This window comes from Neoarius graeffei, chromosome 22, assembly GCF_027579695.1.
Source record: "Neoarius graeffei isolate fNeoGra1 chromosome 22, fNeoGra1.pri, whole genome shotgun sequence".
Lineage (NCBI taxonomy): Eukaryota > Metazoa > Chordata > Actinopteri > Siluriformes > Ariidae > Neoarius > Neoarius graeffei.
The window spans coordinates 13975062-14002187 of record NC_083590.1 but is presented as its reverse complement, the minus strand read 5'-3'; the positions used below and the strand labels follow the sequence as shown (position 1 = coordinate 14002187).

The 27126-nt window shown below is 42.6% G+C and overlaps 1 protein-coding gene and 1 long non-coding RNA gene across 2 annotated transcripts in view; both read left to right on the top strand.

Annotated features, from left to right (window-relative positions):
- Positions 1-319: 319 nt before the first annotated feature.
- LOC132870668 (uncharacterized) lies at positions 320-22317 on the top strand. The gene is made up of 3 exons (XR_009651166.1): positions 320-405; positions 21193-21334; positions 22242-22317. It is a non-coding gene; the product is annotated as an uncharacterized LOC132870668 (long non-coding RNA).
- A 4028-nt stretch (positions 22318-26345) lies between these two features.
- Positions 26346-27126, top strand: part of LOC132870665 (NACHT, LRR and PYD domains-containing protein 12-like) — an 81318-nt gene continuing 80537 nt past the window's right edge. Inside the window, exon 1 of the mRNA XM_060904422.1 lies at positions 26346-26399. The gene's annotated coding sequence lies outside the window, so the exon portion shown is untranslated. The remainder of the gene's footprint in view (positions 26400-27126) is intronic.

The following is a 27126-nucleotide window of genomic DNA, read 5'->3' as shown; positions in this document are numbered from 1 at the left end:
TCTCAGCTGCTTTCTTTTGTCTTTTCACAAACAGATTTTATGTGAGATTATTATTATTAATGACCACACTTTTATTCTATTTCTTGGTAATTAAAGTGGACTGGACTTGCAGTGTAACTTCAGAACAACAAAACGTCAAGAGTCTCCCTGAACGAGTAAACATTTCAATTTCACTGTTTGCCTTTTCAATTTTTTTAAAATTCATCTCAAAGAGCCGAATCAAAGAGTCGATTCATTCCCTGAACGACACATCACTCGGAGTGAATCAGTTCTCCTGAAGTCAAAGTGTTTCTTTTTCAGCTGAGACGTCGTTGTGTTGCTGTTGGGAGAAAATAATAATAAAAACTCCAACTCCAGGCAGAACCGGTGAGATTAATGAAGCCCAGCATGGAGTGCTGAGTAAAAGTAAGTGATGTGTTGGAGAGAAATGTGGTTGTATTTGACTGAGCTCGTGTAAAAACAGCAGTAAAACTGCGGAACTGAAATCACCTGAGCAGGTGTTTAATGGCTAAATACAGGTGCAATGTCCTGCATCAGTGACTAGTGTTTTCTCATAAGGAGTGTCTTTAGGCTGCTTTCTTCCCTCTGCATGTTTTTCAAACACATCTGACAACCTTGTTGGAACATTTATAGTCACAGAAATCAGCTCCCTCAGTGCAAAGCTGTCTTAGTCGCGGAGAGACCTTTGAATAAACAATATCTTTTTTTGACCTTTGATCTCAGAGAAAGTGATATGGCTTTTATACGTAATCTTATTATACAGTTTAACAGTGAATTTGAATTGAAAATTCTGACAAAATTCTCCATGTTGTAATACATTTCCATTGTCATCCAAGAAATGAGTAATTGCCCAAATCCCTTTCGATCCCAATTCTTCAAAATACAAAGATTTTCTGCCAAGTAAAATGTATCTGTTATTCCAAATTGGTGTATTTTGTGGAGTGAAGTTATATTTATAGATTAGCTTCCAATAGAGTAACACTTGCTGATGAAAAGTAGAAAGTTTAACTGGTACTGAGTTAATGTCAAAATCACATCGAAGAAAGAAGTCTATTCCCCCCCCCCCCCTCCCCCATTTTCTGAAAAATTCCATTTGGGATAATAAACCAAAAAGAATGCCTATTCCTCATAAATGTTTGTAACCATTTTAATTTTGGAACTCCATTCATAATATTAAAGTCAATTGCTTTAACACCCCCTCTTCATGATTTTTAACCATGTAATTTTTCTTAATGTAATGGCATTTTGTTTCTCCATATGAAATTCAAGTTGACACTGTTGATTGAGTTAATCATCTTTGCAGATAAAGAGAAAGCTGGATAAATAAGTCTAGACAGACTCTCCATTTTGGTTAATAACACTCTAGCAAAGACTGTAATATCTCTTTGCAACCACCTACTCATAGCTGATTTACATTTATCTACATTCTTCCCAATATTCAACTCCTCAGTTGTTTTGTCTTTAGAAATAACCATACCCAAGTACTTAACCTCTTTCTTTCCTTATATTGTATAATGGTTGCAGGGGATAATCATGTCAAGTTAATATTTCACATTTGCCCACATTCAACTGTAGTCTTGACGCATTTGAGAATATATTTATCAATTGTAAGGCTAAAGGAATGAGTTTCATTTTTAAAAAATTAAGGTTGTATCATCTGCTAATTGACTAATTATTATTTGACTTCCAAATGTATTTAGGCCTTCAATTTCACTATTTTTGATAAAAAATAGATAACATTTCTGCAACCATTATGAACAATAAAGGGGAGGTATCGCATCCTTGACAAATGCCCCTCTTGATTCCAAATCTTGAACAAGTGCCATGCCCAAGAGCAACAGAGCTATTAATTCCGTTATATAACATATCTATATTTATTCTAAACTTCTCTCCAAATCCAAAATGATTCAAAGTTTTCAAAATAAAAGGATGTTCAACAGAATCAAAAGCTTTTAAAAAAAAAATCTAAAATAAGATAAAACCACCATCAGTTAAATCACTGTAATCAAGCAAATCTAAAACCAACCTAATGTTATTATGGATGAATCTTCCTTTCAAAAAGTCTGACTGTGTCTCATTAATTATGGATGATAAGCCTCCCTTCAGTCTAGCAGCAGTGACCCCCGAAATAATCTTGTAATCAGTAGTCAGCAGTGTAATTGGTCTCAGGTTATCTAGTATTCTTTTATCTTTACCAGACTTTGGAATGAGCGTAATTACACCTTGTTTCATGCTAGATGTCAGTTCTTTCTTCTCTGTGCACTCTCTTAAAGCTTTAAACAGTAAATGCCTTAAATCTTTCCAAAAGAATTGATAAAAATTGGCAGTAAGCCCATCGGTACCTGGCAATTTGTTTGAAGCCATCTTCAAAATAGCTGAGTCTATTTTCTCAATTTTAATATCAGCTTCACAAAGATCTTTAAAGGATTCCTCTATAATAACATTCTTGATTTGTATCAAAAAAGTTATCCATATCTACCGAGGAGTAATTTGAGGTACAGTATACAACTTGCAGTAAAATGTAAAACCTCTTTTTCTATATCCCTATGATCTTTGCTTTCTATACCATTTATCATTAGAGCTGTAATTGAATTTCTCACTTGTCTGTTCTTCTCTAAATGACTAAAATATGAGGAATTTTTTTTTTCACCTGCCTCAATCCATTTTGCTTGTAATCTTAAGGCACCCTGTGCTTTTTCAAGATAAAGGTAATCTCATTTGACTTGTAGCTCCATTAACCTATTTTTTTCCTGTTTCAATCAAATCATTAAATCATTTAGTTCAGGTTTACGACAACATAGACTTGTATCCATAAGTAGGTTGCTTTCATACTCTCTTCTTTTTCTGTTAAGGTCTTTACTAAAATTAATAGTACATGCCCTAATTTTGAATTTGAGAAATTCCCATTTACCAGTGTCACTATTGATGGCTTCATCATTTCCAATATCCCTCATTATTTCTTTTATCTTTTCACAATATTTCTCATCCTGTAACCACTTGCCATTAAATTTCCAATATCCTTTGTTTCTGGATTCCCTTATTGTTGGTTTTAACACCAGATCTATAAAACAGTGATCCGATAGAGGAGCATTAGAGATTTTAGATTGAAACATATCTCATGATTATGTCACTGACCAACCAATAATCAATTCGAGACTTACTTTCCCCATTGGGCTTAAGCCAAGAGTAATTTTTGATTCCCGAATTTAAACAACTTCATACATCGGTTAAATTATTATCTGTCTTGAAACCTTCAACAGTGTCATTGCATTTCAACTTGCTTAGTCTAGGAGGCCATCTATCTTCACATTCATTAGGTGTTATGTTCCAATCACCGCCTACTATGATGTATTCAGTAGGATATGAAGTTTTGAAGTCTGAAATCACATTTGTAATATTTTCCATTAGTTTTGTGTTTTGACCATTATTGTATCCATAAACATTAGTTATTAGGAAGAATAGACTTTCGATACCACAGTCAACCAGTGACCATCTCCATCAGCTCTGAGAGTCACGATTTCACCAGGACATCTATTGAAGCATATCGCCACACCTCCCGACTGGTTAGATCCATGGCTGAATAGCATCTTGTCTCCCCATTGATTAGTCCAAAAAGTCCTATCCATCTCAGAGGAATGAGTCTCTTGCAAAAACAATGAGATTTTTGCCCTTTGCAAAATAGAAAAAGTGCCTCTTTTTATACTGTCCTTTAAGCCCCTTACATTCAAAGAGCCAAACGAAATTTTCACATTTACCATTACAACTGGAACAGAACAAAATAAGTATACAACCTTCAAGTCTAACACCTGATTAGCTCACTCCACAACTAACTGAAGAGAAGCCTTTAAATAGAGCTCCATTGTCCGTTTAAAGTGCATATCCTGGACCAATTTCGTTTTTTTTATGTGAATATGTCCCTTTACACACTCATCCAGAAGGTTAATTTTGCACAAGGCCATTTGTCTACAGCAGAAAAAAATAAAATAACAAAACGCGTCTGGAAAAATCCCAAGAGAGTCTGGAGCCAGATTCGTGATATCTGCAGAAGCGCGAGCAGGCTGCGAGAGCATTGCACGGTTTAAATGCACAGCCTGTATAGACCAAGCGCTCCCTTTTCTCTCTCATTGTCTGGTCTTTTGGAAAATGATGAGTACTAATCCTGGTTTCCCCCACAGTCCAAAGACATGCAGGTTAGGTTAACTGGTGACTCTAAATTGACCGTAGGTGTGAATGTGAGTGTGAATGGTTGTCTGTGTCTATGGCTATGTTTACATTAGACCGTATCTGTCTCGTTTTCTTCGCGGCTGCACTGTCCGTTTACATTAAACCACCTGGAAAAGCCGGGAAACGGGAATCCGCCAGTGTCCACGTATTCAATCTAGATTGTATCTGGTCCGGTGCTGTGTAAACATTGAGATACGTGAATACGCTGTGCTGAGCTCTAGCTGGCGTCCTCATTGGACAACGTCACTGTGACATCCACCTTCCTGATTCGCTGGCATTGGTCATGTGACGCGACTGCTGAAAAACGGCGCGGACTTCCGCCTTGTAATACTGCAAATACTGATGCAAATACTGCCCATTGTGTAGTTATGATTGTCTTTAGGCTTGCCATCCTTCCACTTGCAAGTAGTAAGTGATATGCGCTGGGATCACACACACAGCGGCTCAGTCCCGAATCGTGGCTTGTGCACTTCACTCGCGCGCTGTGTGAGCTGCGCAGGGCCAGAGTGCGCACCCTCCAGAGGGCACTCGCTGTTCAGGGCGGAGTGATTTGGAGCGCAGGATGCCTGCAGAGCCGAGCATATCCGTGTATTGGTGTTGCTGTGTGCACGGCTAATGGTTTTAGTGTAAACGCGAATCGTTTTAAGAACGTTAATCTGATGATCCGCTGATTCGACGTAATGTAAACGTAGCCTATGTGTCAGCCCTGTGATGACCTGGCAACTTGTCCCGGGTGTACCCCACCTTTCGCACGTAGTCAGCTGGGATAGGCTCCAACTTGCCTGCGACCCTGTAGAACAGGATAAAGCGGCTAGAGATAATGAGATGAGATGCACTTTAATGTCTTTCACTATATCAAACATTAAAGCAGGGACGTGCACAGGATTATAGAGGGGCAGGGGCTCAAAGTCAGAAAAAGGGCAGCAAGTGCATGATTTTTTTCCCCCCCCGGTCCTTTCCAAAATATGGAAATGTAGAATTAAAATTAATGTACTAATAGGAAGGTAAGTACTTAGCTATGTGTCCTGTGTTGGTGAAAGTGATATGCAATTGCCATTTCTTTTGTGTCAGCAAAATTGTCACTCACATTATCATAGGCTTGGAAGACATGCAAAGCAATAAAACACTGGTGCATTATTAGGCTTTTTTATTGTTAAAGATTTAACATTGAACAGTGAAACCTGAACTTTGAACAAATAAGTAAATAGCCTAATGGACAAAATGATAATCAGTCCTACCTCTCATAAGGTAGAAGCCTAACATTCCAGGGGCCTTAAAGCAGTAACCTTCTGGGGGCCATGTCCCTGTAGATATTAATGACCTCATTGTGATTTATGGGTGTGTCTTTTTCAATCAAGAGGAGAAGGAGATCAGAGAGCCTCTCTTCTTTGCATAGGCTTCTGAGTACATTTTTCACAAGCTTTAGCTTGGAGAAAGACCTCTCCACTGTTGCAGTGGACACTGGAATCGTGGCATATATTCTCATCATTTCCTCCAGTGCTGGGAAGATGTCATGTCCACTGTTGTCTCTTAGCGTTCTTAAGATCCCCTTCAGTGTGAGTGTGTCTGGGAAAGAAGCATGGAAAACTCTGAGCTCTGTCTTCAGCTTCTCTTCTTCTCCTCCATAGAATTCACACAGTGTGTGAATAGCTTCAGTAGAGTCAGGACCCATGGCGTCTTTACCTACCCAGTTACTTGCCTTTGTCAAACTGTGGAGTGCACTGAGTACTTTGAAGGACTGTGTCTTCCCATCTCCCTTAAATCTCCTATGTAGTTCCTGAGAAAGAACATCAAGGAATGGATCATACATCTTCACCCTGTAGTACTCTTCCACTGATTTGAAAGAGTGGCTCTCTGTGACTGCAGTAGAACTGTGTGTATACTTTGCAAGAACCTTTCTCTGCCTTTTCTGTCCCGGGGGGACTGTGGGGGCGCTGCAGGCCTTATATTCACAGAGAAAGCTGAAATTACTATGTAATAATAATAATAATAATAATAATAATAATTTCATGTTATTATTAGGGGCCAAGCAGCGGAGCTGCAGGCACCTCTAGTGTTTCTATGGTTTCTTATTAGGGGCCAAGCAGCGGAGCTGCAGGCACCTCTAGTGTTTCTATGGTTTCTTCTTCCTCTTCTTATTATTATTATTTCAAGCATCTGTCTTCCGTATAGGACGTCTATGGCAGCCTATAGAACCGTACGGTAAAAAGTTATGAAATTTAGCACACTGATTCTGGACAGTTTCATGATTCTTCTCAGTAAATTTCATTTTGCCACCTCAAACTCGCTAGCGCCACCAACTGGTCAAAGTTTGACATACATTTTTGCTCATAACTTTTGAACCATACATCCTATTCTCAAAAACTTGGTATCCCTGGAATCCTTGGGCCAAGCCGATTCCAATGCACCCTATGACGTCATTTTCCGCCTGGGTAGATTTTCCGCCATTTTGGATTTTGTTAAAATTGAATAAAATGCTACTTCTCCTACATTTTTTGACCGTTTTTCATGAAAATGGACATGGACCATCTTCAGACTATGTTGCATATAGGGTCTATTTCTTGGAGCGATTGATAAAACTGTCATTGCACAGCAGCCAATCAAATTTAGTGGCGAAGACGCCAAACAGGAAGTGAGCTCATATCTCGGCAGCCCTTTGAGATATCTCAACCAAACTTAAGGACAAAGCCACACCCCTCCAGAAGGGTCCACACCAAATTTGGTGCAAATTGACCAATAGGGGGCGCTATAATTTGTAAAAATGTGTTTTGGCTCATATCTCATGTGTTTTGGTTCGAAACAAAATTCCAATGCCTGATCACACTGTTGGATGCCCCATTGAAGGTCATTTAAAAATTTCAAGGTCAGCACAAGTTATGACCATCTCTCCAACATAACATCAATCTCTTAGCATGTGGCTGCTTGGCCCCGCATTGCTGCTTGCAGCTATATTTTATTAGGGGCCAAGCAGCGGAGCTGCAGGCACCTCTAGTGTTTCTATGGTTTCTTCTTCTTCTTATTATTATTATTATTATTATTTCAAGCATCTTTCTTCCGTATAGGATGTCTATGGCAGCCTATAGAACAGTATGGTAAAAAGTTATGAAATTTAGCACACTGATTCTGGACAGTTTCATGATTCTTCTCAGTAAATTTCATGTTGCCACCTCAAACTCGCTAGCGCCACCAACTGGTCAAAGTTTGACATACATTTTTTCTCATAACTTTTGTCGTCGACCTCTTCCACAACGTGCTCAAATCAAATGTGCGTTATGTTTCAGAAAAAAACAATGTTATGTGTCAGTTTCTATTTTTGCTGGACGTCGGAGTATGGCGCATCGAGCAGCACAGAGAAGTTTGCATGGTACAGGAAATCGAGTATAAAATACAAAATAAAATGCTGCATTAAATTTCAAAATAAAATTCACCTTGCTCATGGCGGATCATATTTACCTCACTACAGGTCTGATTTAGGCTACAAGTCCGAGATACAGATCTAAAGTTTATTGTCTCTGCTACTACTGTGCATGCTTATAATAATAATAATAATAATAATAATAATAACAACAACATGACATTATTATTATTATTACATAGTAATTTCAGCTTTCTCTGTGAATATAAGGCCTGCAGCGCCCCCACAGTCCCCCCAGGACAGAAAACGCAGAGAAAGGTTCCTGCAAAGTATACACACAGTTCTACTGCAGTCACAGAGAGCCACTCTTTCAAATCAGTGGAAGAGTACTACAGGGTGAAGATGTACGATCCATTCCTTGATGTTCTTTCTCAGGAACTACATAGGAGATTTAAGGGAGATGGGAAGACACAGTCCTTCAAAGTACTCAGTGCACTCCACAGTTTGACAAAGGCAAGTACCTGGGTAGGTAAAGACGCCATGGGTCCTGACTCTACTGAAGCTATTCACACATTGTGTGAATTCTATGGAGGAGAAGAAGAGAAGCTGAAGACAGAGCTCAGAGTTTTCCATGCTTCTTTCCCAGACACTCTCACACTGAAGGGGATCTTAAGAACGCTAAGAGACAACAGTGGACATGACATCTTCCCAGCACTGGAGGAAATGATGAGAATATATGCCACGATTCCAGTGTCCACTGCAACAGTGGAGAGGTCTTTCTCCAAGCTAAAGCTTGTGAAAAATGTACTCAGAAGCCTATGCAAAGAAGAGAGGCTCTCTGATCTCCTTCTCCTCTTGATTGAAAAAGACACACCCATAAATCACAATGAGGTCATTAATATCTACAGGGACATGGCCCCCTGAAGGTTACTGCTTTAAGGCCCCTGGAATGTTAGGCTTCTACCTTATGAGAGGTAGGACTGATTTTTATCATTTTGTCCATTAGGCTATTTACTTATTTGTTCAAAGTTCAGGTTTCACTGTTCAATGTTAAATCTTTAACAATAAAAAAGCCTAATAATGCACCAGTGTTTTATTGCTTTGCATGTCTTCCAAGCCTATGATAATGTGAGTGACAATTTTGCTGACACAAAAGAAATGGCAATTGCATATCACTTTCACCAACACAGAACACATAGCTAAGTACTTACCTTCCTATTAGTACATTAATTTTAATTCTACATTTCCATATTTTGGAAAGAACCGGGGGGAAAAAAATCATGCACTTGCTGCCCTTTTTCTGACTTTGAGCCCCTGCCTCTCTTTAATCCTGTGCACGTCCCTGGTGTGTGTGTGTGTGTGTGTGTGTACCCTGAAAGTAGGCTTGATTGTTGGCCCGCCTCGCTCGCTCAATCTGTGGCCAGAGCCGTCTCCTTTCTTCCCAATCCTCTCGTAGAAGCACTTCAGTTAAACGAATACCTTTTTCCTTGCAGAACGGAGAGTCCTTTCTCCGCTGCCATGCTTCTTCCTTCACTCGTCTTACGGCAAACAGAATGATGACATGTCTGTTCTTGTCCATCTTTTTCCCTACCCGATGCACAATGTCAACTGCTTCTTCCATCTTCAGCTTCAACTCTGGGACAGCGTCACCCAGGATTTGTATGACATGCTCCCTGATGTTTTCCTCCTTTTTCCTCTCCCAAGCCTTTAATCTGGAGACACCATCTCATTCTGTATCTTTCAAATAATTTGTGACTAAGTTTGATGAGCTCCTTAGAAACACGACTGCTCAAACCGCCATCTTGCCGCCTCTCTGACCTCGGAGAGTTTTGAGTTGCAGGTATGTAATTTGTGGTTGACATTCGTGAATTACTTCTGGGTGCGCTGTAAGATGGCCGCACCGATGAGAACTCAAAGACATCTCAGCAAATTAGTGTTTATTTACTTTTTTATGACTGGTTCTTTTTGCACATACAGTGATATCATGCATTCAGTGTGACCGATAAATTCTCGTGGAGTTGTGACCATCAGACAGTTCAGACTTTAAACCAACTTTTGATATCGCAGACGCTGCACATCCCTGGGTCTTTTGTTTATTCGTGCAATGCCAGAGGAAAAGAAAGAGAGGGAAATGTGCTGGAGTCCTGTCCTGCTCATGACAGAGAATCAGGAAGTTTCCTCTGCCCAGCATCCTGCTCGCTATTGTTCAGTCTTTGGACAACAGACTGGACGAGCTGCGTGCACGGATTAAACACCAGAGGGACAGCAGGAACTGCTGTGCTTTGACATTCACGGAGACGTGGCTAGAGCCCTGTGTGCCTGACTGCACAGTCACACCAGAGGGTTTCACTGTTTAGGGGCGGGAAGTGTGTTTTATGGTTAACTCTTCTTGGGCCACGGATGTTTGCATCTTAGCAAAGCATTGAACTGAACTAGATCTGCAAAACAAAAGATGAATATATCTTTTCTCTGTTACTGCTTTTGTATTCTTGTTTCTTTCTCTATAAGATCAAAACATTAGGGGTATAACTCCATACTCGCTACCGTGGAGTTGAACCCATGCATTCTTAGACTAAGATAGCTAAGTGCTAGCTAGAATGATTTAGTTATCTGTCCAGAAAAATGACATGTGCTTTAACCTTGCTCTATCTTGCAGTTGCACTCACTCGGTAGGCTTTCCTTTTCTTTTCCACTAGCGGGAGAGCAGAGTCCGTCATGTTTGCCCATTCTGACATGTTTTGGTTAAAAGCAGGTCAGATATGCCCCACAGTGGTCATGTGATATTGTTGCTCACTTGCTTTGGTGATCTCCAGAATTGTAAAATGTGGGATGCTTTTTATCTCAGCAGAATGTTGACACACAGGATACAGTGTGTGGTGTGTGTGTGTGTGCGCAGCAGCCAAACATCTCGAAACTCCAACAGCAATAAAAATAGAACGTTTTACCCAGAATTCAACTTTGCAATCAGAACCTTTAACTGAAGTGGATTTTTTTACACACCAGATTCTCTGTGTTCTTTGCCATGCTGATGCCAAACAAAATGAGGAAACAGGAGCTGCTGACTCTGGGTTATTATTGATTTGTTCCTGTATCTTTCAGGGAGACCGTGAGCTGGACGAGTGAATAAAGTCTGGTTCAGAAAATAATATGCCATGTCAAAGCATTTTCAGCACAACTGACAAACTATATTTAGTATCACAGTCCATGTGATCCCTCAGTGAAAACAGATCATGGATCGTTTACGGTGTAAAACAGTCATATCACACACCTGGGTATGATGTTAAACTTGGTCCTGGGTATGACATTAAACTGCATCCAATGGCAAGGCTCCTGCCAGGGATGGATGGGGCTTTGGGGAGCATGGGGTCACCCCTTAATTGTCATTACTCCCAGGTCCACTCTGACCCGGAGTAGTAGCACCTGTTAGGCTGCCAGCTGTGGCTCAAATAGCTCCACTGTCTTGTGGATGGTTAGGGATAGCCCAAAGCTAAGGGAATCAACCCTAACAGAAAACAATGGGGAATGCCTACCCCATTCATGCAAAGTCTGGTCATGCCCACAAGGTATCACTCTTACCACACAGAGGAAGTCCCTTCCAATGTATGTTTGGATGGCGCCAGCAAGCATCGTGGAGCTCTCAGGGCTGGATGAGGCACATAAGGCTTCCAGGCCATCTACTGCGCCCAAGTCCATGTTCTGCCATCTTGACTTCATCTTGCTGCTGAAAATCATGCATCTTGGGTGAGAGAGTGAGGTTGGTGCAGCGCAACCCATCCTCACTTTAATCCAACACCTGACGCAAGTCCTGCCTACTCATCCACTTCACCTCATCTCACCAACTCATCCTCACACATCCAAGTCCTACGGCAGTGGGAGAGTGGCAAAGCGGCAGATGTTGGACTGCACTGGTAGCCATAGCCACAAACCTGCACGGAGGCGGCCTAGGCTATAGGGTCATTGTCCAGTGACCGAGGCAACACTGGACCTCAGCAGCCCCCTGGGTGACTGAGCAGCCCTATTTAGGAATGCACTGCTCAACTCCATGGCTTGAGGCAAGGACTAGAAAAGGTGTCCTAAAAATTGCCTGCCTCACCCCCAACCTGGCCAGCTTACAGCTGGCAGGAGTTCCCCTTTCTGCAGTAAACAACGATGAGGAAATTTCATGCCAAAACCACCCCACTGATCTTAGGAGCATGGAATGTGCGAACTCTGCTGGACCATAGCGAAACTGCTAGACCAGAGAGGAGAACTGCTCTCGTGGCTCGTGAGCTTTCAAAATACAAGATCCAGATTGCTGCCCTCAGTGAGACACGATTTGCTGGAGAAGGATGGCTGACTGAAATGGGTGCTGGGTATACGTTCTACTGGCGTAGCAAAAGTGAGGAAGAAAACTGTGAATCTGGAGTTGGCTTTGCTGTTCAGACTGGCTTGGCAAAGAAGCTGCCATTCTCTCCAAAAAGCATCAGCAATAGACTGATGTCCCTAAGACTGACAATAACCGGCAAGTGTTGTGCCACAATCCTCACTGTATATGCACCAACAATGACTAACACTGACAAAGCAAAAAAGAGATTCTATGAGGAGCTGAACTCTGCCATCTCGGCTGTCCCCAAGTCAGACAAGCTCATCATCTTAGGTGATTTCAATGCGTGTGTTGGCAATGATCATGAAACCTGGCATGGCGTACTTGGGAAGCATGGTATTGGCAAGTGCAACAGCAATGGCTACCTGCTTCTAGAAACCTGCTCCAATCATGAGCTGCTGATCACAAACTCTCTGTTCCGTCTCTGGAAATGCAATAGAACCACATGGCAGCACCCTCATTCCAAGCACTGGCACCTCCTTGACTACATGCTAGTATGTCAGAGGGACAAGCAGGATGTTAGAATAACCAAAGCGATGTGTGGTGCTGAGTGCTGGATGGACCACAGTTTACTTGTCTCTAAGCTCAAGATCAAGTTCCAACCACCAAGATGACCGCAAGGGAAGAAAGCCCCAAAAGCACCTCAACATAGCCAAACTCTCTGCCCCTTCTACCAAGCAGACCCTTTTGCGCATCTCTGAGTCTGTACAGCACCTTAACCAATGGAGATATTGAAGAAAACTGGGCCAAGCTGAGAGATGCAATCTACACCACTGCTCTCTCTGTCCTCAGCATATCCTCTCACAAACATCAGGACTGGTTCAACGAGAGTGCCACTCCAATACGAGAACTTCTGGAAATGAAGCACCAGCTGCATTGTGCTGTGCTCCAGGACCCAAACTTTTTAATTTCCCTGAGGAAACCCGCCCAAAGGGATCAATAAAGTTCTATCTAATCTAATCTAATCTAATCTAATCTAATCTAATCTAATCTAATCTCTGCTTCCAAGGCATATGCCCTGAAGAACATCAAGGCCAAGATTCAGACTGAACTCCACCAAATACAGGACAAATGGCTTGGTACAAAGGCAGATGAGAGCCAAGCATATGCTGACCACAAGAACTGGAAAGGCTTCTACTGTGCTCTGAAAGCTGTCTATGGTCCATCTTCCTCTGGGTCTTCCTCTCTGCTTGGCATGGATGGAAGCTCTACAATAACTGAGAAGGAAGAGATCCTTCAACGCTGGGGTAAACACTTCAATAATGTCCTGAATCGCCCTTCAAACATCAGTGAGGAGGCAATTGAAAGGCTGCCACAAGTACCCATCAATAACACAATGGACAATCTGCCAACAGTAGATGAGGTCCTCAAAGCTATCAAGGGTCTAGCAAATGGCAAAGCTCCTGGCAGCAATTCCAATCTAGCAGAGATCTACAAACTGAATCACCCTCTCATCACCAGCCACCTCACAGTACCGGTTTCCGGTTGAGTGCACACTGGCGCATTTGCTGCTGCTGCTCACTGGCCCTTATTTGTTAATTTTATTGAATATATGGACTCTGCAGTAGATATTTTACCTTCGGCAAACATGGCACTGTTGGTGTTATACCTTGGCTCCCCTATCAAAACAACCTGTTTGTCAGTTTTGCCTGATCTGGTCTGCTCACCTGTGGGGCTTACACGCCTTCCTACTGCTTTCTGGGAACGTTACTTTTCTCTCGCCCAACATGAAGATTCACAACCTTGCCGTGAGGTTTGTGCTCACCTGGACTGTCCTGTCCATTTATATTTAATCCATCATCAGCTTTACTCCAATACACGGCTGCTGAGCTCCTCCAGCTGCAGCTCCACCGACATGATCCTCCACTGCTTCAGCATCTCTGCCCTGACATCGCTCGCCCACCTCCTTGGAAATACATCCACCAGGGCTCCCAACGAAGCTACCACATTGACGACTCCACTGCAATCAACTCCATCTGGTCCACAACTCGACATCCTCCGAGAAACTCCGGTAGGAAAGTGGACCGCAGTGTATTAGCCAGCATAGCCAGGTTGGCTAGCGTCAACTTTACCAATGAGCACAGCAACATCAAAATTGGATTATTTAACATCCTTTCTCTTACGGGCAAGGGATAACTGCTCCAGGACCTCCTCCGTGATCGCAAGTATGACTTTTTATGTCTGAGACGTGGCAACAACCCGATGACTTCTCTCTGTTGAATGACTTTGTACCACCTGGGTTTGTTTACACCTGCCAGCCCCGTCTCACTGGCAGAGGAGGAGGTCTTGCGATAATCTACTGCAAGACCTGGAAGGTCTCACTCGTTACAGTTCCAGCATATTCATCTTTTTAAACTCTGGCTCTTCAACTTAATGGTCCGACTCCAACTGTTCAAGTTACTATCTATCGCCAATCCAATCCTAAGAAGGATTTTATTAATGACTTCTCTGCTTTTCTCACTCGCATTGTTAGGACTGGGACTGTTTTGGCCTCTAGAGGCCGCTGTTATTTCCTTTTCGTGTCATGTTTGTTTTGGCCTCTAGAGGCCGCCTCTGTTCCTGTGTTTTGTGTTTGTGTTGATTGCCTGTTTTTCTTCATTAGTGTCACCTGTTTCCCATTTATTTTGTGTATATATACTCCCTCAGTTCAGTCCCTAGTCATGGAGTCTTTATGCTATGCTGTTAGTGCTAGTTCCCTCTGTCCCATGTACCTTGCCTGTGTCTTAGTATTCTTGGTTTTTGTTACTTTCTTTTAGACTTTGTGGATTTTTGTTTTGACCTTTGGATCTTCTGAGCGTTTGAGTTTTTGACTCTTCTTTTCTGAGTTGGATTTTGGACATTGAATCTTTGGATATTTTTATTTTTGTATATCTTCTGAGCTTTTGGATTATCTTTTTGTTTTTTCCTTTGGATTGTAAATATTGTAAATAAACTGTTTTTGATACTCTACTTTCACCCTCACCCCTCTGCACTTGAGTCATCCCCCTGGTGGCCTAGTGGGGGTTTGCTGGATTATCACACCAGCGACCCAGGTTCGAATCCCAGCAAAACCCTAACACGCATCTGCTCTCGCTTTCCCAATGTAATTATGCTTGGTGATTTTATAATATTCATATGGACAACTTTAATCAGGCACTTACCAAGGATTTTACATCGTGCCTGGATAGTTTTGGTCTAAAACAGTACATTGACTTCCCTACCCACACTAAAGGACATATTTTGGATCTGGTCTTTTGCTCTGGTGACACTCCTTTTAACTGTTCCGCTGATGATCTTCCCATCTCTGATCACATGTTAATTTCATTCAACTCCTGCTTAAAACTGTCCAAAACTAAACAGTCACGTCTCATCTCTTTCCATAATATTAAAAACATTGATTTAGCAGCTCTCTCCTCAGGTATTGACAGCCTCTCCAGTTTCATTTACTCCTCCCCTCCTGATCAACTGGTTACCCTCTACAATGATCATCTCCACACTCTGTTGAACTTACTTGCCCCTGTAAAAACTCGGACTGTATCATTCACTCACTCTGCTCCCTGGTTTTCACCTTTTCTATGACAACTCATAACCAAAGGATGTCAACTTGACCGTCTCTACAAGAAAACTGGACTCTCTGTTCACAAGGAAATGTATCACTCCCACATCATTTACTATAAAAACACCCTTTCCTCAGTCAAATCCCAATATTATGCTGGTCTGATCAGTGCTGGTGATGGGAACACCAGGGCTCTATTCTCAGTGCTGAACAAAATACTACGCCCCCCAAACTCTTTTCCCCCTCATTTCTACTCCACAGAACACTGTAACTCTCTAATGACATTTTTTTAATGCAAAAATAAGTAAGATCTACTAGCAACTGACCCCTCATCCTGCAATCCGTCTCCTCTGGCTTCTCATGCCCCCCTCTTTCAACTGTTCTCAAGCTTCCAACTCCCCTCTCCTAATGTAATTTCTGACCTCATCCTGAAATCAAAAACATTCACCTGCCAGCTTGACCCACTGCCAACCTCCTTAGTCATTGCATGCCTTCCCTCTCTGTTGCCCCTGATAACTGCCATCATTCACTCCTCCCTAACCTCTGGCCAGTGGCGGCTCCTGAATTTTTTTTCAGGGGGGGCAATTTTCCCCCGTTATGTCTACACGGACCATAAATGTCCACAGGACTGAAGTAAATTGACCTAGGTAGCAAGTCAACTGTTCTACAGAATGTTCTGTAAATAGATTTTGTACTTCAAACTCCATGACCAGCAAGAATTTTACAGACTGTGCAACTTAAGGACAAACAGGAAAGTGCACTTACTGTAACAAAACATTGTAAATAGTTGGCTAACATAACAATAGCAGTTGAATAAATAGATGAGTGGATCTTTAGATCTTGCAATTACTGGTATTTACCAAGGATATTACCAAAGTGCTAACTCTCAGAGCAAAGTGTGGCAAATATAAAAATGCACATTGAAAACATCAAAAGTGAACGGATTCTGTGACTGTGTGTGTGTGTGTGTGTGAGAGTCACGAAGTCAACCAAACCCAGAAAAACACCACAGTGACTGGAGCCCTCAGTTTCGTCTTTGCCTCGTAGAGCTAACTCGAACACTCCACAAAATTTCATGCATTGGATGAGCCGGTTTAATATGTGCCTGTTCTTGCTCACCTCATCGTTGTGGCGGTGAACTGCTAGCCTGTAGCCCTCATCCAGTTGTGTAGCGATGTTCACTCTCCCAAAAGCCGAAAATTTCAGGCAGCTGCCCATGTGAATCTTTGATGACTCATGTTCTTTTATTTTCTCCGACAAATGATGCATGTCCGAAACTCCAGTGACTGTCCAAGCAGTGTTGTCCATGGAGCCACCTCCAGGGTGGAAAAGGAAGCAGGGGGAGCAGAAAACCGCTGAGGCGTCCTCGCAGCCAGCTCGCCAGGATTTGCGCTGGGACCATGTTGAAGTAAAACCTCGAGTATATGATTTCCCCCCCTTGTCGAAATTTGTTTTATGTTGAGATTTGGTCGAGGGGGTCCAGCTTGTTTTGTTGCCAATTTAGCTCGATTTGATTGCTGACTAAATGGAACTTCTTTTAAGGACCGCATTGATTTGCTTTCTGCATCCATCTCACCTCAGAAACTGAGCGGATCGAACGCAACTTTGCCGTGCTTCACAGTGACGTAAGCACGTTAGGGCAAGCCCCCCCGGAACTCATAGAGATTGCATTGAAGTGTCAGTCAGGAGAAAAAAAATATATTAACATGGGACTCTATCAGTGAAGTCTTGGGCGATTTTCAGCGTGACTGAAATCGCCCCAAAAGGGGCGGTACTCTAGAAGCAAGCCCACCCTGATTGGACAATGATACCCAGAGACAGATTAAAATGGCCTCGAGCAGTGCTGGTGAAAGTTTGTTTTAAAAAAAGAAAAAAACCTTTTTTTTTTTTTTTTTTGCGTTTTGGCAGTGCATCGCCCAATCGCCCTTATGCACCAGCCGCCCTTGCCTCTGGCTCTGTTCCATCATTTCTCAAATCTGTGGTTGTAACGTCTATTCTCAAGAAACCTGGTTCTGATCCTAACACAGGGTCGCAAGCAAGCTGGAGCCTATCCCAGCTGACTATGGGCGAAAGGCGGGGTACACCCTGGACAAGTCACCAGGTCATCACAGGGCTGACACATAGACACAGGCAACCATTCACACTCACATTCACACCTACGGTCAGTTTAGAGTCACCAGTTAACCTAACCTGCATGTCTTTGGACTGTGGGGGAAACCGGAGCACCCAGAGGAAACCCACGCGGACACGGGGAGAACATGCAAACTCCGCACAGAAAGGCCCTCGCCGGCCACAGGGCTCGAACCTGGACCTTCTTGCTGTGAGGCGACAGCGCTAACCAATACACCACCGTGCCACCCCTCCTCTTGGTCATATTTTCCGTAAATACAACATCCATTTCCATTGTTACGTGGATGACACCCAGCTCTACCTCTCCTTCTAAACCCACCTCCACCTTCCTGCCCCCCTCCCTTTGTGTCTGTTTACAGGGAATCAAATCCTGGCTCTCCTCCAACTTTCTCAAACTCAACAGTGATAAAACTGAGGTCCTCCTTGTTGGTTCTAAATCCATTCTCACTAACACTCCCAGATTCACCATCCCCATTGACAACTCCTCTGTTTCCCCCTCCCCTCAGGTTAAGAGCCTGGGTGTCTTTCTTGACCGCTCTTTGTCATTCCAAACCCACATTAATAATGTTACCCGGTCAGACTACTTCCATCTTCACAATATTAACTGCCTCTGTCCGTCCCTTACTTCCAATAGCACTGACATCTTGGTCCAAACTTTAGTCACATTCCGCCTAGACTACTGTAACTCCCTCCTCTATGGTCTCCCCCACAAGTCCATCCATAAGCTCCAACTGGTCCAGAACTCAGCTGCTCATATTGTCTCCAGAACTCCATCCATCAATCATATCATTCCTGTTCTCCAACAACTCCACTGCATACCTGTCAACTTTGAGGTTTGAAAAAAAGGGATATTTCCCAGATTTTTAACTCAAAATAAGGGAAAATTTCGGAAAGTCAAAATAAGGGAGTTTCCCGGGAAAAACGGGAGGGTTGACAGGTATGCTCTGGTGTTTTGCCGATTTTTGATGCTGTGTAATGTCGGTCCTCCTGCCATGGCGCACACTAAAGTCACAACGGCATAACACACAAAATGCGTGGTAATCGAACTGACTTTTCTTCACAAAATTAAATTCGTCCTGCCATTTGGGCAAGTAGCGGCAATACACCTTTTTTGGTTTTGCCTCGCTCCTTTCTTTATTCATGTCTCTAGTCTCGCCGTCTACTGAAACTCGCTCCCTGAGAAAAGAATTATGACCATCTTTTAGTTTTGTGAGAAGTTCCGAGCAGTGACCTTGGTCAGACTAGCGCTATGGTTCTGACAGTCTTCTTCACAGACATGCAATTAAAATCAATGTGTAATTACTAGACTGCCACCTGCTGTACTGGAGAGGGCGGGGACGTGAATTCATGGCCCGACTTCCTGCTGTAAACTCCTTTCAGAGGCGCGTCATGAATTCTGGACCTACCGACTTTTTTATATTGTGAAAATACGGGACTTTTATATAATGTGAAAATACGGGATATTTTCGGGAAAATAAAAAAACTGGAAGACAGTGGGAAATAAGTCAAAATAAGGGAGTTTCCCGGGAAAAACGGGAGGGATGACAGGTATGCTGTCAAATTTCACATAGACTTTAAAATCCTGCTCCACACTTTCAAGGCCATCCACAACCTTGCCCCCCCCCCCCCCTACCTCTCCAACCTTCTCCACATCAACACTCCCTCCCAGACACTTGGGTCAGCCTCCTCCATCAGCCTCACTGTGCCCTCTGCCCGTCTGTCCACCATGGGGTCCAGAGCCTTCAGCCTCTCTGCCCCTCGCCTCTGGAACTCCCTCCCCCCTGACATCAGGAACATTTTAACTCATTATCCATCTTCAAAACCTGTTTAAAAACCCATCTTTTCAAACTTGCCTACTCACTATAACTTGTGATCCACTACTGCTGATTTCTGATTTTTATTTTATTGCATTTATATTGTCTTTTTTGCTTTTTTTATTGTCATTTATGTGTATTGTGAGGTGACCTTGAGTGCCCTGAAAGGCACCTTAAATAAAATGTATTATTATTAACTATTCTCTGAAATTTGGATGCAAGGGAAACTGCCATAAGAATACAAAGATGCCTCCATTTTCCATCTATATAAGCACAAAGGTAACCACAAAGACTGCAACAACCATCGTGGCATATCACTGCTGTCTACCACTGGCAAGATTCTCGCAAGGATATGTCTAAACCGCCTCTCCGTCCATCTAGAACAAGGCCTTCTTCCAGAGAGCCAGTGTTGTTTCCGCAAAGGGTGTAGTGCTGTGGACATGATCTTTGCTGCTCGACAGCTTCAAGAAAAATGCCAGGAACAGAATGTGAGACTGTACACCACCTATGTTGATCTGACAAAAGCCTTTGATACTGTGAGTCGCAAAGGTCTCTGGAAAATCATGGCAGTTTGGCTGTCCAGATCACTTCATCGTCCGGCAATTCCATGATGGCATGCAAGCCCAAGTTCACAACAATGGCTCTCTCTCAGACCCTTTTTGAAGTCACTAACAGAGTCAAGCAGGGCTGTGTGCTCACCCCAACACTCTTCAGCATGATGTTCTCTGCTATGCTGATGGACACCTACCGCGATAACATCGGTATAAAGCTGAGGTTCAGAACCGACGGGAAGCTCTCCAATCTTCGCAGACTCTGAACCACTACCATGCATGAATTTCTGTTTGCTGCTGATTGTGCCCTGAATGCTTTCTCATTAGAAGACATGCAAGTCAGTATAGACTGCTTTCCAGCCACCTGTCGGGACTTTGGACTCACCATCAATACACAGAAAACAGAAGTGATGTACCAACCAGCACCACGCAAGCCATGTGTTCTTGGCCATGCTGATGGGAAACAAAATGAGGAAATATAACCCAAGGAGCTGCTGACTCTGGGTTATTATTGGTTTGTTCCTGTGTCTTTCAGGGAGACCGTGAGCTGGACTAGTGAATAGAGTAAATTCTGGTTCAGAAAACAAGATGCCATGTCTCAGCATTTTCGGCACAACTGACAAAATATATTTAGTATCACAGTCCATGTGATCCCTCACAGTAAAAGCAGATCATGGACCGTTCACGCTGTAAAACAGTCATATCACACAGCCCTACTTTAGGCTCACAGGAATCATCCCTGTTTAGTGCAACTGACGTCAGACTGGCTGACTTCTGGATCAGAATTTATTCAAACTAAAAACCCATTTATGCTGGTATGAGAAAAAAGTAGTATTATACTTAAAATAGCCCTTCTATTAATTTCAGATGACTTTAGTCACCTCCTGTTTCAGCTTTTTTAGTGAAGGCATCACAGCTAACCTGCTTGGACTTCAAACTGTGTCTCTTCCTTTCCAGCAGAGGTCTCAATCCCCTGATTACTGAACTGGTCACTTCACCCCCTGTCTGGACAGAAACAAACACACACACACACAGATACTTGTCTTCTGCATCTGATGGGACATGATGCTGCTGCATAACTATTAAAACTATTCTTACTCTGAATCCTCGTGTATATTAAGTTTGGAGTCTTTCACATGTGCAGTTCATCTGATGTGAAAGATTTTTTTCTCTCCAAGTTTAACAGAATGTTTGGGTTTTTTTTTCTTTCTGATTTTTAGGAGTGTAATTCATTCAATCCAAGAGATCAGCATCTTCAGGAATCAGCAGTGAGTCCATGAGCTGTGTGTCCATACGCTAATATTCAAAAATGGAGAGCCGTGATCTGGACACAGATAATGTGACCCCACCCTCAGAAAAGTGGTAAGCTGCCATGTTCTAATATTTTAGTCATTTAACTGTTCATATCTGAAATATGGAGTGAGTATATCTGAAAAGATAAACTGAACAAAAATTTGTACTGAGAATGAAAAGTTAAGTCACCACTTGAAAAAAAAAAGCCAGATTCTGTTAATTGTTAGTAAAATTATGTTCTTATAAAATTAAAAATGCAGTTGTATAAGACAATACACTAAAGCCATGATATGAGTCAAATCCCAATACAGGCTTCACAGGACCAGACTGATGAGACAGTGTTGAGACAAAACATTACATTTTAAAGTGTAATACATTCATTTTTGATTTGTAAAGGCAACAAATCAAACCACTGCAATATCAATACAGTTGGGGTGTTAAACTCAGATCCTGTGTCAAATCCAGGCGTTTATTTTAACCTGCATTTCAGACCGTGGTCAATCTAGCAGTAATAGAAACTGGAGTGCACGTATGTATATACAGCGGTTTACTGTAACTACCTTCAGATGGCTCCACTACAGATCTGCTGTGAATTCTGGATAGCGTGAAAATGTTAAGCAGTCATGTTCTACAGGCTGTTTCAGTTTTATTGTTTCCAAGTTCACGTGGGCCGATTGAAACGAGTGTGTGGGCCTGGAGTTTGACCCATGTGCCATAACACTTCCTTCTGATGAGCATAACTTTCTGGACTGTTCAGTCAGCTTGCTTTGAAGCAGTGAGGTTTCCGCTCTGTGGGCTACGACCTCTGTTGCTGCCACCTAGTGTGTAAGAAGAGGTAGCGCTCATAAAGAATATTAAACAGAAATATCACAATACATGATATGAGCAGCAAATTCATCTCTCCCAGTATTTTGTATTGTGATATTCGAGAAATTGATGAAATTCTGTCTCATGCCTCTGCTATAATGTTGTACAGTAAACTCCAGATAAAGAAATCAGACTCACCAGAACCCAGCTGTGTCTCCATGAAGAGTGATCGGTCTATGGAGTTTCCTTTGTGCTTTAACAAGGGAAACCCCTCATCTGTCCACAGGTAACATACCATAATTCTCATAGCTAAAGTCACAGTTAAAGGCTGTGCTACACTGTCATTAGCAGCTATTTTTGATTTAATATATATTATGGTTCCTATCATTTTAGTGTACAGTTTTATGATATAATAGTTTCTTAGTCTTTATTAATTCAGTAAGACTTCCAGGAAATGCTTTTGAGGAGTGTAAACCTTCATGAAGGTCAAAATGTTTTACAGATAATGTCTTAAATGCTGAAGCAAGAAATGCTAATCTAAGCAAAAAAACAAAATGGAATTACTACTACTTCTTCTGGCTGCTCCCGATTTAGGGTCGCCACAGTGGATCTTTCATCTCCATTGCTCCCTGTCTTCCACATCCTTCTCTACCACACCTGCCACTTTCATGTCCTCTCTCACCACATCCATGTATCTCCTCTTTGGCCTTCTTCGTTTTCGTGTGCCTAGTAGCTCCATCCTCAACAGTCTCCTTCCAGTATGCTCTGCATCTCTTCTCAGGATGTGCCCATACCATCTCCGTCTCATCTCTCTTAGCTTAATTCCCAAGCTCACCACATGTGCTGTCCCTCTGATGTGCTCATTCCTTATCCTGTCCAACCTTGCCACTCCCATTACGAACCTTAACATCCTCAACTCTGCCACCTCCAACTTTGCCTCCTGTCTCTTCGTTAAGGGTATGATCTCCAATCCATACATCATAGCTGGTCTCACTACTGTCTTATACATCTTACCTCTCACTTTTGCTGGGACTTTCGATGACTCCTTAAATCCTTCTCCAACTGCTCCACCCTGCCTGCATTCTCTTTCTCACCTCACTATCACAGCCCCCATTTTCCTGCACAGTTGACTCTAGGTACTTGAATTCACCAACTTTCTTTATGTCTACTCTTTGCAGCTTCACTACACTCTCATCCCCATTCTCATTGATGCACATGTATTCTGTTTTGCTACTGCTCACCTTCATTCCTCTTCGTTCCAATGCATACCTCCATCTCTCCAAACCCAGCTCAACTTCCTTTCTACTTTCACCACATATCACAATATCATCCACAAACATCATGTTCCATGGTGACTCTTGCCTCACTTCGTCTGTCAAGCTATCCATCACTATGGCAAACAAGAAAGGACTCAAAGCAGATCCACAGGGATTAAAGTATTCTGGCCCCCTGCCGGATTTCCGGCGTGCAGCGCTTGACTGCGGGCAATATATATATTATTAGGAGGAAAAAAACGTTTGATAACCCCATGGCTTTCGAGTGTGTTCATTCTCTGCCAATGATAGGAAAGAAGCGCAACTCTCCGGTTCTGAAACTAACAGTATTAGCCAATCAGAAGTAAAACGGGGCGGGTCTTAACACAATGTGCCTTGAGCAACTTCAGAGTAGAGAGAGCGGCATTTCATGGAGTGGGGACGATGCAGTATATGAAGCCAGGGGAAAATACCCTCGCCATAGATAAAGGTCTGAAGAATAAATGACCCTGAGCATGGCTGGAGGAGATTGGACGAGATGGCAAGCCATTTAGCAGTTGGTGTAGGAAGTTGAGGGAGCCAGGCGCTTGCTTTTGCACGCTGTGCTCCAAGAAGCTCATATATGCATCCAGCGGCAAAAAGGTTCTTCCTTGACACGAGTCAGACCCTGCTCACAGAGCAGCTGTTCGTGCTGTCCCACACACGACGCGCTTACCAGGAGCAACAACAACATCTGATGTACCGGCATCCATAACTGACCGTGTGTGTGACTTGAAAATACGGGTGTGCGCATTTCTCGCAGAACACGACCTCTCCTTCACGCTCGCGCAACCCCTGGTCGATCTGTGTAAAAAAATAGCGGAAGACAAAATTGCATTAAGTAAAATGTCCATTTCAAATCAGCTCGCCAGCTATTTTAACACTCACGGGATAACACCTGAGTTCAAATGGCAAATTTCCACCAAACTAAAAAACAGCATGTTCTCCCTGAACGTGAACGTTATAAAACGTTATTGAAATATTTAAATTGTTGAATTATTTGAATTATTAAAACTGTTTAAAAAGTAAACCACTGTCCTTTTAATGTACCCTAAATTAAATGGTTACAAAGATTTTATTTTTCCAGTGCTAGACTGAATTTCACATACCCTTGTAACAGTTCACCTTGTGATTGCAGGTCAATTTGTAACCTGTTAAGGACGAAGCTTAGCAGCAAAACTTGATATCAAAAGAAACCCTAAATGCTACATGTAGCATATTTTGGTGAGGTGCACTTTTGCCATCTACTGGCCGTTTTTGGTATTGCATTTTCAAAAGTCAAACTAATGGCCCTTTTCCACTACCCTTTTTCAGCTCACTTCAGCTCGCTTCAGCTCACTTCAGCCCGACACGGCTCGTGTTTCGACTACCTCATTACAGCACGACTCAGCTCGCTTCAGCCCTGCTTAGCACCCAAAACTCGCACGGTTTTGGAGTAGGGCTGAAGCGAGCCAAACCGAGCTGAGTGAGGCTGGGGGCGTGAGCAGACACTCCCCTGTGCACTGATTGGTGAGGAGGAGTGTCCTCACATGCCCACACACGCCCCGCGAGCACACTGGGATCTGTAAACACCGCAAACCCGGAAGAAGAAGAATTACGAATTATGAGAATTTCTGAAGCCTTATGCGCCTCGCCTCATCTGTACGCTCTTGCCAGTATCTGTTGGCGTTGTCGGTGACAACAAGCCACAGCACCAAGACCAGCAACACTAACGACTCCATGTCCTCCATGTTTATTGTTTACTATCCGGGTCGTGAGACTACCGCTTAAAAGATCACTGATGTCACTGTTTGCGCCGCTTAACGACATCACGTGACGTCCACCCACTTTCGCTAACTCCACCCAATGTGTCCACCCACTTCCAGCCAGCACGGTTCAGCGCGGTTGTAGTCGAAATGCAACTCCAACAGCCCCGCTCAGCTCGACTCAGCCCAATTCAGCACGGCACGGCTCAGCCGCGTTTGTAGTGGAAAAGCGGCATTAGTCTGCAATCATTCATGCAATCTTTTTGACCCTGTGAATGTGTTCATGTCTCATATTACGACCCCTGCAACCACATAAAACATATATAGGCCTATATTGTGTGCCAACCCTTCCAACCGACCGGCCATATGGTGAATAGAATCGCTTGCATGAGTCTAAAAAGTTCAGGCTCAGGATTTTTTTTTTTTGCTTTAATCCCTGGATCCATGATGAAGTCCCACATTCACCTTGAACCATTCAGTCGTTCCAACTGCACACCTCACTGCTGTTTCACTGTTCTCATACTACTACTATTACTACTACGAATAATAATACATTGCAGTTAAAATCCTGGCATCACTGAGCTGACTATTACTTGGCCGTGTCTCCATGAAAGGCCATGTGTCTGAGTGTTTGTTTCTGTAAAATATAAGAGAAAATGGAGACCCTTTATATGAACACACTGACTATTTACCATAAATCACATCACTGACATTACAGGATTTATTAATAATAATAATAATAATAATAATAATAATAATGAAAATCAGCATTTTCCTCAACCTCAACTCCCACCTCCCAAAAACATGTCAGTAGGTCGACTGATCACTAAATTGCTCCTAAAATGATGGACTGGTGGATCATCCAGGGTGGAGTATAATTCTGGATCGAGTTACAGATTTTATACCTGTAAACATTTCTGGTCAGCTTTCTGAAAAATACACATCTGCTTTTGTATCCATTTAAAACATATCTGTTCATTCTGCATGATGGAGTGATATTCTGTTCCATCTCTAATGATTATATAGGAAGGAAAATCTAGAAAAACTCAAATTTAAACTGGGGCAGATATTTTTTTCTCCAGTTCCACAATGTTTTTGTCGTGTTGTATTCAGCACTGTGCTTTGTAAATGGTAATGCACTCAAAGAATTATTGTAGTAAAATTAGGGCTAAAGTTTAGATTGTAGGATTAAAGTGATGAAAGTTATTGTCTTTAACAGCAAAAATTTTTTGTTCCCAGTGATTTACAGAAGGCAGGAGACCGAATAGAAAAGATCATCACAGATACAGGGTAAGATTAAACCCAACACCATGACTGTGACACTGATGCACTGGTATTCTAAACCTCTTTGCTGTTGTTTCATAGAGATGGATTAGATTATAGAAAACATACAGGAGAATAAAACAAATGCACAGTGAGAACATCATAAAGAACTATCTATGGAAACTAGTCAGAAAAACTGTGATCTTAAACCCTTCATACATTACATTAATGGGATTTAGCAGATGCTCTTATCCAGAGTGATGAACACACCCAGAGCAGTCTGGGGAGCAATTAGGGTTAGGTATCTTGCTCAATGGCACTTCAGCCATTCCTGCTGGTCCAGGGCATTGAACCAGTGACCTTTTGGTCCCAAAGCTGCTTCTCGAACAATTAGGCCATGGCTAAAATTGGAGCCCATGTCTTCCTGCTTCACCCTGTCACACAGACATGACCCAGAATCTGCTGCTGGAAATGAATTCCAGAAATCTGTGGGAGTGCTCTCGCAGAGTATGTCATCAATATCATGCAGCTAACCATGGTTTGTAGAATTTGGGGAGAGGGGCTCTATCAGTCTTGGTGGCCCTGGGCTTGTCTGTCGGTGCTGGTTTGGGACGTGGTTGTTCCTCTGTTCCTCTCTGTAGGCTGCATAGGGGCAGCAACGGAGTTCTTGGGGAACGTTGTGATCTCATGTCTTTCCCAGCCCTCTTCAGATCTTAAGTGTGAATTGGGTGTACTTGAGGACCATGATCATGTC